The 12,572-nt window shown below is 41.9% G+C and overlaps 1 protein-coding gene across 2 annotated transcripts in view; it reads right to left on the bottom strand.

Annotated features, from left to right (window-relative positions):
• The window catches only part of LOC139465400 (F-box/LRR-repeat protein 20-like), a 40,995-nt gene that overhangs the window by 27,712 nt on the left and 711 nt on the right, over positions 1 to 12,572 (bottom strand). The window lies entirely within an intron of this gene.

The following is a 12,572-nucleotide window of genomic DNA, read 5'->3' as shown; positions in this document are numbered from 1 at the left end:
GAGTTCACTGATTGGTATGAGGAGAAGGTGTCAACAAGCTTGACACGAGTAGGTAGAACTCTTGACCCCAGCAGCGATAACTCACCGGATGCCTATTGTGTAATTCCTATTCTTTGACTGACATTGTTATATACTTGTTACAACTGCGGCTCAATAAACCGTGTTTGTGTTTATATTCAAATTGGTATTTCCGCAATTGAAAGTGTGCAGTGAGGCCGTCTTATTGTTGACAGTCATTTGGAGACATAAATGCGAACTTAATTAATGCAAGCAAAGACCACTCGCGTTTTTTGCATTTAATTCACGCTTGCGTTAATTTCAAGATTTCCAGTATTTAATATCAAACTGTAGTAAAATCTGCACATGCGAAATACGCATCAGTTGGAAAGCGCACGTTAAATCTCCAAAGTAAGTAAGTAAGTAAGAATCTGCAGATTGTTAAGCATTGATAAATATCTACATATATTTCCCTAACAATAGAAAAGTGTGTCAGCAAACTCAAAGCGTTCCAGGTCAATATATTGTTTTGCTTGCCCTCAGCAATGTTCCAGCTAGATGGAGGTTTGCCCTGTAAATGATTGAATCTGGACCAGATAATGAATTGATTAATGTTATGAGGAACTATCCATGCCGTCAATGTACGATGTCACAACCAAGTCAACGGGCCTGACCACCCTATCCATTTGGTGGACCAGCACAGGTTGCTGGGGACCATGAAGACAATATGTGCTCGCGTGGCAAGACTGGAAGCGAAACCAGGCACCAAGGACCCTGGGTACTTGAGTACTGGACCCGTTAAAATTCCAGGGTAGAATAGGTCTTCAGCAACCCATGCTTGCCGTAAAAGGTGACTATGCTTGTCGTAAAAAAACGACTAACGTGATCGGGTGGTCAGGCTCGCTAACTTGGTTGATGCATGTCATCCATCCCAATTGGGTGGATCGATGCTCCTGATATCAATCACTGGATTGTCTGGTCCAGACTTGATTATTTACAGACTGCCGTCATATGGCTGGAATATTGCTGAGTGCAGCGTTTCAACAACAAACCAACCAACTTGAGTACTGAGCACATTTTGATGATGCCTGGGAAGAAGACACATAGATTATATATATAAAGCTCTAAATCGAGTACCCGCAGCAAGGTCGGACTCTGAAACACAGGTACTCCAGTCAATTTCTACTACTGTCAGAGCTGTTCCCTACATGAGGTACATTTTTCGGAGTTTACCAAATGCAATTTCAGCCCCAGTAAAAGTTACCCGGACGGGACTTTACTTTACTTTACTTTACTTTACTAAGAAAGTGTTATCCCAAATATATCATTTGTTACATTTGACCACTTTCTAAATGGCATTGTGTATCCAGTAAAAGTTTGCATAATGTAACTTCCTTGAAATCGACAGACAAGAGAGGTAATGACAGCTACTGTCTCTCCATTGAACTGTTTGTGTCTTCACTGATCTACTGATTATTATTATACAAGGTATTATTGTTGTAGCTAATATCATGAATATTGCTGAAAGAAAATACTAGGACTGCATGGTATTACTGGTATACTGCAATAGGCTTTTCAAACGTATTGCAGAACTTTTTCTCTATGTTGCATTATATTTTGTAAAAATATACAAGTTTCGTTGTTATTTTTAAAATTATATCTGCATGTTCAATCAGTGTAAATCAGTGTCAAACACCTTAGCTCCCCATATATCGCTATATATATCGCAATACAAATACCTGTATCGCAATATATTGCAATACAATGTTTTTGCCAGTACCGGTTCATATCTTGAGAAAATACCCACAGATGTTTAAACCATATAAACAATTATATCATCGGATAAAATGTCTCAAACATGTGTTGGCGGCCATATCGGGTCGCATGTAACCATGGCAACCTTCATGGATGTTTGTTCTCATTAATTAAAGTGGTGATGACTGGTAATTACCTTGTATCAATGTCGAAAATCAAACATGAATGATCTGTGCACTTTAGTATACAGTTACATTATCAATTAATAACAAAATCAACAATAAACATAATTATCATTGTTATCCCATTGTAGTCACTAGCTATAAAGAAATATATATTTACATATGGTAATGGAGTCCTGAAATCATCTGAGTGGCAAACAGTGAAAATAATATATAAATGATTGTTACCTCCTTTGGGGATTTCTAGCATAAAAAACACTAGTAATTATCAATAATAATATGTGTATCTATAACGCGCCAAATCCACAATTAAAGCATACTCAGAGTGCTACATTATTACCCCAGTCAGTGGATCAGTGGGCAATCAATTTTCATTCTCAGCTCCCTGGGGAGTATACAACCCAACTGCCTGTCACATCACCATCTTATCCTGCCAGGTACCCATTCACATCTTTGTGAACAAAAGCACATTTTGAACAAAGTCACTTGCCTAGGGAGACATATTTGTTACATGTGCTTGAGTGTGGGGCAGGACCAAAGCCCTAGAAACTCCCAGGAATGAAGCGATGGGAAGCGGGCACCCATCCAATCATAGCGAACCGTGAAACACAGGAGTATGCCTAGGTCATCAAACTGAGCATGCTCAGAGCAATAAATGGGTGTGGCGCCAAGGCAAATTTTCTTAAGTCATGGAGAACCACACAGCTTATCACTTTTGCATCATATTTCAAACTTGAGCACCATCTTGTATTCATATAGGTACACAATCTGCATTCCCGTCAGCTGTCTGGATGCAGCCCTGTTCTGTCTATTAAATAACAGATATTGCATGGAAATGGAACATATTCATAATTGCTGTCATTTCTGCTGGTATCTCCGTGTGTCACTGTGTGTGGCTGTCAACTTGAAGTATTGATCTGACTGGGGGGTTGCAGCTTATTACATCAATGCACTTTGCTGAGTCAGGTCATGTGTAATATCACACAATATAACGCATTGTGTGTCAGCGGGGTGATAACTGGCATATACCATGTGTAATTAAGAACAATACACTCTCTACACATGAGAAACTGCAGGCAACAAGGGAGGTAACCAGGCCATCAGTGTAATACTGGTGATGACCTTGGCGCACACCCCGTGTCAACTTCTTTCTTATTTGCTTGTTATTTAACGCCGCACACAACAATATTCCAGCTATATGACGGGGGTCTGTCAATAATCGAGTCTGGACCAGACAATCCAGTGATTAACATCATAAACACTGATCTATGCAATTGGGATACGATGACATACATCAACCAAGTCAGCCAGTCTGACAACCCGATCCGGCTAGTCACTTCTTAAGACCTATTCTCTACTCCTCACCTTCACAGCTCCCCATGTCAACCACTGAAGAATTATGTCCTCCGTGGCTTGTCTTGTGTAACGGGTTCCCTATCTCATCCCAGATCCTCACAGGATTAATTAGTCATGTACACTTCATGTTTAACTTAATTTGCTGAAACCAGGAGTCACTCTAAATTTGAATTATCAATCATTTCTTATGTAACATTACAATGACTTCAATATTTTAGAAGGGCAAACCACTAAAATGATTACACTTTGGATTTCACATAATTTTTAAATTTGAATAGCAAGTTCACTATTTGCTATAAGCCAATAGACTACTCGAAGGAAATTCCACTGCCAGCATCACCATGGAACAATACCATGATTAAGCACAACACTTCACCATGTTCACTGTAGGCCAATGTCACTACATAACACTTAGCCTACACTTCACTGTAAGCCAACATCACTACATAACACTTGGCCCAACGCTTCACTGTAAGCCAACACCACTACATAACACTTAGACCAACCCTTCACTGTAAGCCAACACCACTACATAATACTTAGACCAACGCTTCACTGTACGCCAACATCAGTACATAACACTTAGACCAACGCTTCACTGTAAGCCAACACCACTACATAATACTTAGACCAACGCTTCACTGTAAGCCAAAACCACTACATAATACTTAGACCAACGCTTCACTGTAAGCCAAAACCACTACATAATACTTAGACCAACGCTTCACTGTACGCCAACATCACTACATAACACTTAGACCAACGCTTCACTGTAAGCCAACATCACTACATAACACTTAGACCAACGCTTCACTGTACGCCAACATCACTACATAACACTTAGACCAACGCTTCACTGTACGCCAACATCACTACATAACACTTAGACCAACGCTTCACTGTACGCCAACATCACTACATAACACTTAGACCAACGCTTCACTGTTCGCCAACATCACTACATAACACTTAGACCAACGCTTCACTGTACGCCAACATCACTACATAACACTTAGCCCAATGCTTCACTGTAAGCAAAAAAAATACTACTAATGTGAAGACATGCGGCTTCGCTGTAAGTGTGACCCCAGCCCCTCCCCAAACCCACCTGCCCCTCCCCCTCCAAGGAGTCAGCAGGAAACAGGAGTGGTACATATCTAATTACTGCAAATTGGTCAGCTCAAGCCCCTGCTGGGGAATCAATAGTCTCAGGAAGAGGTACTAATGTCTCCGAGGTGAGTAACACCACCACTAATCACCTTGACAAACAGATTCAACACCCACATGCATAAACACCTCCATTGTTCATACTCAAGATGTTTACACAAACACTACACACAAACACTACACACAAATACTACATACAAACACTACACACAAACACTACACACAAACACTACACACAAATACTACATGCAAACACTACACACAAACACTACACACATACACTACATGCAAACACTACACACAAACACTACACACAAACACTTCACACAAATACTACATACAAACACTACACACAAACACTACACACATACACTACATGCAAACACTACACACAAACACTACACACAAACACTACACACAAACACTACACACAAATACTACACACAAACACTACATGCAAACACTACACACAAACACTACACACAAACACTACACACATACACTACATGCAAACACTACACACAAACACTACACACAAACACTACACACAAATACTACACACAAACACTACACACAAACACTACACACAAACACTACATGCAAACACTACACACAAACACTACACACAAACACTACATGCAAACACTACACACAAACACTACATGCAAACACTACATGCAAACACTGCACACAAACACTACACACAAACACTACATGCAAACACTACACACAAACACTACATGCAAACACTACATGCAAACACTACACACAAACACTACACACAAACACTACACACAAACATAAAGAAATAGGGAATTGAAAACTTTTATATATCTACAACATCGTTTCAGACACAGTGGTAATAGAGTGCCATTTCCAAAAACATATTCCGACACAAGAAAGTAGACATGTGCAAATTGGATCTGACCAAAACATTACACACGTTATCAAAACAGTTGCCAAAATATTGAAAACTTAAGGTCCAACACACTACACTATGATACGCTTTTCAAATACATCACCAGTTCTTGTTTGTTTTGGGGGCACGGGTGACCCAGCTGTCTAAGATGTTGCAATTGACTGTGCAGAGTTACATCCCTTGGGCACCCCAGGAACCGATGATTGTGTGTTTAAATCCCAGCTTGCCCTGATTATGTTACTAGGTTTGTCAGCACCATACCCATGTTCACGGAATTTACCGAAGTGGAAAACATCTGAGACCTGCAGCACCTGTACTTCCTGCCACCTTTAATTGGCACGCTGTTAAAAGCGGTGTTAAAACCAAGTCACTCACTCACTCTTCTTTTTTCACCATCAAACATGGGTGTATACTTTCTTCTGCCCAGGGGTTTAGTAAAGCTTTCTAATGCAGACAGGAAGGAAACATCCCTTTGACTTGTGGGTAGCCCCTGAAGCAAATCAAGGCCAAGTAAAGTCCAATTGGCACCAAACTAGCTTCCACTCCAAGGGGTGTGTCTGAGGACAGTCATGCGCCGTCCAGGGCTGACTGCAATTACCTACTAGTGAAGATTATACACAAAATCCATACTGCTCTTATTTCAGCCTGAGTGAATCCATATTCCTAATAAGGGCGCATATCGTTTGGGCAGGTACACGCTAACCACAGCTCGTGAGTGACTGAGTCAGTGAGTGAAACTCCAGAGATTGTCACAGTCATGTCAGTGTCAAGTATAGAGTAGACAAAGGTTCCAATAGTTGAGATATGGCAGGTGCCCCTCCTTCACTCTCTTCACGCAGTCATCCACCACAGCTGAGATAATGCAGTCATCCACAACAGTTAAGATAACACAGTCATCCATCACAGCTGAGATAACGCAGTCATCCACCACAGCTGAGATAACGCAGTCATCCACCACAGCTGAGATAATGCAGTCATCCATCACAGCTGAGATAACGCAGTCATCCACCACAGCTGAGATAACAGTCATCCATCACAGATGAGATAATGCAGTCATCCACCTTAGTTGAGATAATGCAGTCATCCACCACAGATGAGATAATGCAGTCATCCACAACAGTTAAGATAACGCAGTCATCCACCACAGCTGAGATAATGCAGTCATCCACAACAGTTAAGATAACACAGTCATCCATCACAGCTGAGATAACGCAGTCATCCACCACAGCTGAGATAACAGTCATCCACCACAGATGAGATAATGCAGTCATCTGTCACAGCTGAGATAATGCAGTCATCCACAACAGCTGAGATAATGCAGTCATCCATCACAGATGAGATAATGCAGTCATCCATCACAGCTGAGATAATGCAGTCATCCACCACAGCTGAGATAATGCAGTCATCCATCACAGATGAGATAATGCAGTCATCCATCACAGATGAGATAATGCAGTCATCCACCACAGCTGAGATAATGCAGTCATCCACCATAGTTGAGATAATGCAGTCATCCACCACAGATGAGATAACAGTCATCCACAACAGCTGAGATAATGCAGTCATCCATCACAGATGAGATAACACAGTCATCCATTACAGTTGAGATAACACAGTCATCCACCACAGCTGAGATAAGGCAGTCATCCACCACAGATGAGATAATGCAGTCATCAACCACAGATGAGATAATGTAGTCTTCCATCACAGATGAGATAATGCAGTCATCCACCACAGATGAGATAACACAGTCATCAACCACAGCCGAGATAATGCAGTCATCCCCAACAGTTGAGATAACGCAGTCATCCATCACAGCTGAGATAAGGCAGTCATCCACCACAGATGAGATAATGCAGTCATCCACCACAGATGAGATAATGTAGTCTTCCATCACAGATGAGATAATGCACTCATCCACCACAGATGAGATAACACAGTCATCAACCACAGCCGAGATAATGCAGTCATCCCCAACAGTTGAGATAATGCAGTCATCCCCAACAGTTGAGATAACGCAGTCATCCATCACAGCTGAGATAAGGCAGTCATCCACCACAGATGAGATAATGCAGTCATCCACCACAGATGAGATAATGTAGTCTTCCATCACAGATGAGATAATGCACTCATCCACCACAGATGAGATAACACAGTCATCAACCACAGCCGAGATAATGCAGTCATCCCCAACAGTTGAGATAATGCAGTCATCCCCAACAGTTGAGATAACGCAGTCATCCATCACAGCTGAGATAAGGCAGTCATCCACCACAGCTGAGATAACGCAGTCATCAACCACAGCCGAGATAATGCAGTCATCCCCAACAGTTGAGATAACGCCATCACAGTTGAGATAGTGCAGTCACCCTTTGCATTGGATTTCATGCATGAGCTGCCCAACTTGCCACATTCACACAAATCATATCTATTCAACAATTGATCCACCAGGATCCACCCACCACTTGACATATGTGAAGTATTTGGCAGCAAACGGTTCTGCAATCATCCCAGTAGGCCCAAATAGCCTTCATTAATCTTTTCATAGATCTTTTTGGTTCAAGAGATGACACTTATTTCTGACCCCAGTGATGCTGATTGCTAACAAGGTAACACTCACTTAGATTCTGTAATGAAACACTCACAAAGGGACTGTCTTAATCCCAGTGGTGGCCTCAACACACACTGGCTGCATATATTTCAGAAGACAAACTGGCTCCATCTGCCATCATAGGATGAATGTCCATATTCCACATGGGGCCTAATACATACTAGCTCCATCTACCACTATAGGATGAATGTCCTTATCTCACATGGGACCTAATACTGGCTCAGTCAACCACTTTAGGATGAATGTCCTTATCTCACATGGGACCTAACACTGGCTCCATCTACCATCACAGGATGAATGTCCTTATCTCACATGGGACCTAATACTGGCTCCATCAACCACTATAGGATGAATGTCTTTAACTCACATGGGACCTAATACTGGCTCCATCTACCACTATAGGATGAATGTCCTTATCTCACATGGGACCTAATACTGGCTCCATCAACCACTATAGGATGAATGTCCTTATCTCACATGGGACCTAATACTGGCTCCATCTACCACTATAGGATGAATGCCCTTATCTCACATGGGACATAATACTGGCTCCATCTACCACTATAGGATGAATGTCTTTATCTCACATGGGACATAATACTGGCTCCATCAACCACTATAGGATGAATGTCTTTATCTCACATGGGACCTAATACTGGCTCCATCTACCACTATAGGATGAATGTCCTTATCTCACATGGGACCTAATACTGGCTCCATCTACCACTATAGGATAAATGTCCTTATCTCACATGGGACCTAATACTGGCTCCATCAACCACTATAGGATGAATGTCCTTATCTCACATGGGACCTAATACTGGCTCCATCTACCACTATAGGATGAATGCCCTTATCTCACATGGGACCTAATACTGGCTCCATCTACCACTATAGGATGAATGTCTTTATCTCACATGGGACCTAATACTGGCTCAATCAACCACTTTAGGATGAATGTCCTTATCTCACATGGGACCTAACACTGGCTCCATCTACCATCACAGGATGAATGTCCTTATCTCACATGGGACCTAATACTGGCTCCATCAACCACTATAGGATGAATGTCTTTAACTCACATGGGACCTAATACTGGCTCCATCTACCACTATAGGATGAATGTCCTTATCTCACATGGGACCTAATACTGGCTCCATCAACCACTATAGGATGAATGTCCTTATCTCACATGGGACCTAATACTGGCTCCATCTACCACTATAGGATGAATGCCCTTATCTCACATGGGACCTAATACTGGCTCCATCTACCACTATAGGATGAATGTCTTTATCTCACATGGGACATAATACTGGCTCCATCAACCACTATAGGATGAATGTCTTTATCTCACATGGGACCTAATACTGGCTCCATCTACCACTATAGGATGAATGTCCTTATCTCACATGGGACCTAATACTGGCTCCATCTACCACTATAGGATAAATGTCCTTATCTCACATGGGACCTAATACTGGCTCCATCAACCACTATAGGATGAATGTCCTTATCTCACATGGGACCTAATACTGGCTCCATCTACCACTATAGGATGAATGCCCTTATCTCACATGGGACCTAATACTGGCTCCATCTACCACTATAGGATGAATGTCTTTATCTCACATGGGACATAATACTGGCTCCATCAACCACTATAGGATGAATGTCTTTATCTCACATGGGACCTAATACTGGCTCCATCTACCACTATAGGATGAATGTCCTTATCTCACATGGGACCTAATACTGGCTCCATCAACCACTATAGGATGAATGTCCCTATTTCACTTGGGACCTAATACTGGCTCCACCTACCACTATAGGATGAATGTCCCTATCTCACATGGGACCTAATGCAAACTGGCTCCATCTACCATCATAGGATGAATGTCTTTATCCCACATGGGGCCTAATGCATACTGGCTCCATCTACCACTTTAGGATGAACATTGATGAATGTGTCTCACAAGTCGCATCCAGGGTGATGGGCGTGTAGGTTCTCCACTAGGTTACTCTACTGCCCCCAACTCTGTGGTGGCAGGGACTCCAGGGTGAGGGGCGTGTAGGTTCTCCACTAGGTTACTCTACTGCCCCCAACTCTGTGGTGGCAGGGACTCCAGGGTGAGGGGCGTGTAGGTTCTCTACTAGGTTACTCTATCGCCCCCAACTCTGTGGTGGCAGGGACTCCAGGGTGATGGGGGCTGTAGGTTCTCCACTGCTTGCAATACTGCATCACGGTGGGGTACATTGTGTTTGGAAGACCACTCAGTAATATATATTCCAACTATATGATGGTCGCCTGTATATAATCAGGTCTGCACCTGACAATCCAGTGATTGACACCATGAGCACTGATCGGGATTGGGATACAATGACATTCATCAACCAAGTCAGTGAGTCTATCTACTCAATCCCATAAGTCGCTGCTTACGACAATCTTTGGTTGCTGAAGACCTATTCAAACCAATTCTCAAGACTACTGCGCTTGTGTAGCTAGCTACCTGCATGCAGTCCGGACTAATGCTGGTTTTACTTTTATAGTGCTAGCCCACTCAGATACCATGCTGCAGTTTAACATGGATAGCCCACTCAGACACAGTATGCTGACTCCAATCCGTCAAGTCCTTATTTCATCCCATTAATGCACAGCGCCAGGCAAGGAAACAACAAGTTTAAGATTCTAATCCCTTTTGCTATGATGTAGTCAGGAATCAAACAAGTGACCTTTCGCTCTCAGGCAGACCTTGTATCTACTAAACCACAGGGGTGATCTGTACTGGAGGAAAACTTAAGTGAACAGTGATATACGGAACTTAAACCTACCGCAGACCCGGCTTCGGGATGAAAACAATCACTGAATGGAGGAGAAATACTACAGGTGAATGAGTGCAGGAATATATTTCAACACGCAAACAATTTTGCAGCAACTATATATCATGATATATACTAACAAAACATTTTGTTTGTTGTTTGTTATTAAACGCAACACTCAGCAATATTCCAGCTGCATGGTGGCTGTCTGTAAATAATCAAATCTGGAACAGACAATCCAGTGATTGACATCATGAAATCGATATACACATTTGGGATACGCATCAACCAAGACAGCAAGCCAGACCACCCAATCCTGTAGGTCGCCTCTTACAACAGACTCGTGAAGATCCGGGGTAGAATAGGTCTTCAGCAACCCATGCTTGCCGTAAAAGGCGACTATGCTTGTCGTAGGAGGCGAATAACAGGATCGGGTGGTCAGGCTCGCTGACTTGGTTGATGCATGTCATCGATCCCAATTGTGTGGATCGATGCTCATAATATCAATCACTAGATTGTCTGGTCCAGACTCGATTATTTACAGACCGCCGTCATATAGCTGGAATATTGCTGAGTGCGGCGTTAAACAACCAACCAACCAACCTCTTACGACAAGCATGGGTTGCTGAAGACCAATTCTAGCCTGGATCTTGACAAGGACTGATAACACAAATACACTGAAATATCTGTTAATGATAATTGCATCACATCCTCAACTCAGAGCTCAACAGAACTTCACAGCAATGATGAGCTATAAAGGCATACATAAGCTAAACACATGGTACACAAACCCTTCACATCCATTATTGCAAATTAATTAAGCATGTAAAAACATTCCTACATGTTGTGAAAAGGAAACACTGCAGTAATCATGGGACACTCTAGAATTTCATATGATGGATAAAATACTCTAATTACATGCACATTTTATGCTTTGTAGATGGACAGTGACAAGGAATGTGACAGGGAGGTTTGCATCAGTGGCCCTCGTATTAGTTCATATTACAATGGGGACACATGCAGAGAAGAGGCATAACACACACAGTAACATTATGTTATTACATGTGTGTTATCATATTGGCCTTGGTCAGTCACATTGACCTGAGACTCATCTGACATATTAATTAATTGACTACCTAAACTACACGTTTCCAATTCAGGAGTTCCAAAAAAAGCTAAAACGTCACAGTTATAAGAAAACAGGATCCATGCCCTGATGAAGTGTGAAGACAGAAGTCTTTCGCTTGTTGTGAGTGCAATGTAAGGAATGTAATCACTTTCACAAAGCCATATCGGCCTGCAAATCCTGTATTTGCCCGCTCAACCCATATTGTCCCTACCCTGCTTCTATATGATGTGGGCCGATTTGAGCTTGTTACAGACATAATGATTATGATTCATAGTGATAATGGAATCCAACCCTGGTTTTCTGCATCTGAAGTGAACACCTTAACCATTGGGCTATCCAAAAAGGTGACGATATACCAACATAAACCTGCACGCAGATGCTCCGTTACTACTGCACAAGGAAAGCTATTGTATATATGAAATATAACATGATAGTGCTGTTAAAAGTAAAAGTAGGTGTTTGTTCCCAATTTAGTTCTAAATAATGGATAATATGACATTATACCATCGATATTGTATTACGACTAGTTTCATTGAACCATGGACCCTAAATATATCGTATTAAGTGTCCATGATTGGACCAACATTGGCAACAAGTAAGATTATTGTTAACATAACCTATAAGGAAATGAAAAGG

This window comes from Haliotis cracherodii, unplaced genomic scaffold (assembly GCF_022045235.1).
Source record: "Haliotis cracherodii isolate W230 unplaced genomic scaffold, xgHalCrac1.p SCAF_18, whole genome shotgun sequence".
In the NCBI taxonomy this organism is placed as follows: Eukaryota; Metazoa; Mollusca; class Gastropoda; order Lepetellida; family Haliotidae; genus Haliotis; species Haliotis cracherodii.
The sequence above is the reverse complement of the archived record's forward strand: the minus strand, read 5'-3'. Positions and strand labels throughout refer to the sequence as shown.